The sequence below is a fragment of the Diabrotica virgifera genome, chromosome 7, assembly GCF_917563875.1.
Source record: "Diabrotica virgifera virgifera chromosome 7, PGI_DIABVI_V3a".
In the NCBI taxonomy this organism is placed as follows: Eukaryota; Metazoa; Arthropoda; class Insecta; order Coleoptera; family Chrysomelidae; genus Diabrotica; species Diabrotica virgifera.
Genome location: NC_065449.1, coordinates 72,577,820 through 72,582,982, shown reverse-complemented (window position 1 = coordinate 72,582,982; position 5,163 = coordinate 72,577,820).

Sequence of the window (5,163 nt, the reverse complement as noted above, 5' to 3'; positions counted from 1 at the left end):
CATTTTTGAGTAGGTATTTTAGGCAACCTGAAAATTTTTCAGGTGACTCTTCTATGATAGCCTAATACAAAAATGCCGGTCTGGCTGGAGGGTAGCGGTTATTTTCCCCAAAAATCCCCCCCAAAGTTAAAAAAGGGTAAAAATTGTTATTACAAAAAATATCATTGATATGACTTGAAAGTAAATTTAAATATTCAAATATAAAGAAAATAAACAGGCCAGGCGATTTGAGAGCGATTTTAACTCTGCAAGATACTTGCATGGGCGCCCCAGGATTATTTTCAGGGGTGCATCTGAACTTCAGAAGATTTCATCTGAATCTGTACATACTATTAACGAGTATAAAATACACAACTATAAATGCATAGCTATCTACATTCCTTCCGGACAGGGAGGTGCAATTGTTATTTTGACAGGGTATTTTTTAATTTTAAAAATAAATATTCTGCAAAAGACAGGATTTTTTGGTGAAATTTTCCAATTGCCATGTGATCAAACAAATTACGCGTGCATATAAATGAAAAGCGCTATAAGTAAGCAGCAGTGTGAGAAAGAGCGTATACCGATAGCTATTTGCGTCCTCTGTTGTAGTTGAGTGAGTCCGTTCGCTCAAGAAAATCACGTGACCTGGCGATATCCATGTTGTTGTGCCTCGAAACGTTAGAGTAATTATTATATATATTATAGTTTTTTAAGTAATTTTTCTTAACTAAAGGAAAATAATACGTACTGTACAATAGATTTTGCAAATATGATAGAAAAAGACAAATTTATTATTATAAATATATAGGTGGAAAATATAAAACTATAAACTAAATTAATTCGGTGTCCGAATCTTGTACTTCTTCTTCAAACTCCTCATCTGAGCTTAAATGTTCATTCTGTTCTGCTTCGTCAGACTCCCCTCGAGACTCAGATTCCTCATCTACATGATCTGTAAATAGTTGTAATATGTATTCTCTGTCCTTTTATACGGATTCGAAGCCTGGACAATCACGGGCGCATCTGAAGAAAGACTTACCATTGTTGAGATGTGGTGTTATCGAATAATGTAAAAAATATCATGGACACAACACTTAACACACACGGAAACATTAAGAAAGATGAAAAAGGCAAAAGAAATACTCAACACTATGAAGGAAAGAAAAATGAGCTAAAATAAATATTCATTCTCTTCTCCTTCGTCAGACTCCCCTCGAGATTCAGATTCTTCTACCTGATCTGTAAATAGTTGTAAGTATTTAGAATTAATGAAAAATCACCAATGCTTAATACTTTTCCTTATATAACCAATCACATCACGTTTTTTATTTCTTAGTGTAGGTAAGACCAAAGTAGCTCATGTTTCTTTCCTTCATAGTGTTGAGTATTTCTTTTGCCTTTTTTATCTTTATTAATGTTTCCGTGTTTGTTACGTGTGTCCATGATATATTTAACATTATTCGATAACTCCACATCTCAACAACGGCAAGTCTTTCTTCAGATGAGCCCGTGATTGTCCAGGCTTCGACTCCGTATAAAAGGGCGGAGAGTACGTAACAACTCAACTAGTTAATCACTAATTAATTTTTAATTAATTCTAAATACATATTACAACTATTTACAGATTATGTAGAAGAGGAATCTGAGTCTCGAGGGGAGTCTGACGTGGAAGAAGAGAATGAATATTTAAGCTCAGCTGAGGAGTTTGAAGAAGAAGTACAAGATTCGGACACAGAATTAATTTATGTAGTTTATAATTTTATACTTTTCTACGTATATATTTATAATAATAAATTTGTCTTTTTCTATCATATTTGCAAAATATATTGTACAGTACGTATTATTTTTCTTTAATTAAGAAAAAGTTACTTAAAAAACTATAATATATTATAACAAATACTCTAACGTTTCGAGGAACAACAACATGGATATCGCCAGGTCACGTGATTTTTTTGAGCGAACGGACTCGCTCAGCTACAACAGAGGACGCAAACAGCTATCGGTATACGCTCTTTCTCACACTGCTGCTTACCTATAGCGCTTTTCATTTATATGCACGCGTAATTTGTTTGATCACCTGGCAGTTGGAAAATTTCACCAAAAAAAACTGTCTTTTTTAGAATATTTATTTTTAATATTAAAAAAATACCCTGTCAAAATAACAATTGCACCTCCCTGTCCGGAAGGAATGTACATAGTTATGCATGTATAGTTGTGTATTTTATACTCGTTAATAGTATGTACAGATTCGGATGAAATCTTCTGAAGATCAGATGCATCCCCTGAAAATAATCCTGGGGCGCCCATGCAAGTATCTTGCAGATTTAAAGTCGCCCTCAAATCGCCTGGTCTGTTTATTTTCTTTATATTTGAATATTTAAATTTACTTTAAAGGCACGTCAATGATATTTTTGTAATAACAATTTTTAACCTTTTGTTTAACTTTGGGGGGGATTTTTGGGGAAAATAACCGCTGCCCTCCAGCCAGACCGGCATTTTTGTATTAGTCACCTGAAAAATTTTCAGGTTGCCTAAAATACCTACTCAAAAATGTCTCACAGCTCTTGGACCATAAGCTGTCTGAATTTTTTGATGCGTCAGTATAATATATTATAATAAGCAATAATCTTATAATGTGATTTGATTGAGAGGAAGGACTGAAGCATGTTGGCATTGTTTGTTTTACTTTTATTGAAAACAGACACACTGAGATTAATGTAAGGAAGAGGTATTGTCCAAGGTGGAGGTGTCTTAATATTAACTGGAAATAATAAGTTTATTGGTAGTTCAATTGAAAACCTATTTAGGTACAGTCGAATCCTATCATAAAAAGTAATAATTTTACTTTTATCTTAGCATAAGATAGACTAAGATATATATTCTTTTAAATGGATCTGCAATTCTCCTGTTAGACATTGAACACTTTCTACGCGCGCTTTTCGAAAAGCTCCTGTAATAATTCTCAATTCGGTATTTTGAATTATCTTGATTTGTTTTAATATCGTGTGGCTTGGCTATCTGATGTATACACAATGGAGCCATAATCTATTTTTGTTCTAATTAGTTACTTATATGTAATAATGATGTAGAATCTGTTCCCCAATTGCAGCTAGCTATTTTTCTTAATAAGATCCAAACCAGTTCCAAAATTTATTTTTACATATATTCAAGATGATTTCTCCATGCAAGTTTTTGTCGAAAATCCTTTTTAAAAACTTTACATTGTCTACAAAATCTAAAGAATTTCCATTAAGGGGGTCGGCACAAAATCTTGGTCCAATGCATTCATCTTTTCGAATCCTGAGAAAATTAATAAATATTTTTGCAAAATTTAGACCCAGAATAAAAGATTACATTATTACCGAGTACCGAAAGTCCCTTAATATAAACAAAATTTTTTTTGGATGAAATATTTGAAATTAAAAGTCACACTGAATTTTCTCTTTTTTTCCCCTTGTAACTTATTAGAATAAACATTGGAGTTTTCAGGGTCTATCGGCCCTCGGTAATAATGAAATCTTTCAGTCTGCGTTTAAATTTTTCAAAATCTTTATTCATTTAAAAAAATGCATTTAAATAGCATTGGACCAATATTTTCCGCCTATCCCCTTAACGTGTAGTTTCGGTGTTGTTGTTTTCTTGAAAACAACATGAACTTTGTTTTTGACTTGAAAATTTTAATCCGTTCAACTTGGACCTATTCTCTAAATTGTTGAAGATTTGTTGTGTGTATTTTAGACCGATAGGATGTATTTTATTTTTGCATAAAGTACAAAGTCGTCTACGTATAATCTCCCTTTAACTAGTTAGCAATTATTTTTTAGTATGTCATTAGAGCTATTAAAAATAAAGTTGCACTTACAATTGTGGAATTACATTATTTTGCAACCTTTTAGATGATATTATGTCATTATCTAGCTAGACGAACACTAATCATTATTTTGCTAATAAAATGTTTTATAAAGTATAACATGTTAACTTTTAAACTCCAATGTTGTAGATTTGCAAAAATTTTGTGTCTTCATACCGTACCATATGCTTTAGTAATGTCGATAAACACTGATCTCGTTGATTGATGAATAAACTGGCCCCCAATATCCATCAATCAACGCTGATATGCTTGTTTGTTGATGCGCAAAGCCTTCATTGACTTTCGATTCAAAATCAGTAAGAATATCGGTAGTACATCTGTTGACGAAAACCACTTGTTCAGTTGCTATAGTCGGTTCGCTAAACTCAGACACAACTGGCTAGTAATTTTAGTAATAATTTTGCCAATGTGGCAAAATTGGCAAAAAAAAATAAGTATTAAATAGTTAATAATTACTAAATAGATAGTCATTTTTCCAATTTTGGCAAAATTGGCCAAAAACAAAAAAATTACCGACTAAAATCGCTAGTCAGTTGTGTCTGAGTTTATCGAACCGACTATAGTAGTATATTTTGCTCAAGGTACCAGAGAAATCTACCAACGGTATCATCTTTTCTAAAATTTTGCATAATATGACGTTTGTTAGGGATATTGGTCTATGCTATATGATTCTGATTTTGCTCTAGATTTATCTAGTTTTAATATAGGAATTATTACAGCTTCATGTCATCTACTGGGAAATACATTATTGGTCCAAATGTAAATCATCATCATCATCTTGTTGCTACAGCCCTTAGAGGGCCTCGACCTTCTCAAGCTTTCTCAAGCTTTCTACGCCATTCATAATACGTAAATATTCGTAAATACATAAATAAATTTAGCAGATAGTCTTTGCTTTTATCAGAAAATTTTTGTAAAAAGGTTACCGGTATATTAATAGGCCCTGAATCTGTATTTATTGTTGAAGCTAGGGCATCATTTAATTAAATTGTTGTAAAGTTATATTTGATTGATTATAATTAAATTATGATTATGATCTATGATATTATCTATCAAACGTTTTATAGAATACAATTAAAAGATGTGATACACTTACTAGATGACAAAAATTCACCAGTGGATATCATAAAACTGATAGAAAACGGTAAGAAATAAAATAGAAATGAAAGTCAATGGAATAATACAGAACCCATAGAAGCAAACACAGGAATCAGGCAAGTAGATTCATTGAATCCTCTACTGTTTAACATAATGTTGGATGCAATAATTAAACAAGTGAAGAAAAAAAGAGGGTACGAAATGGGCAATAG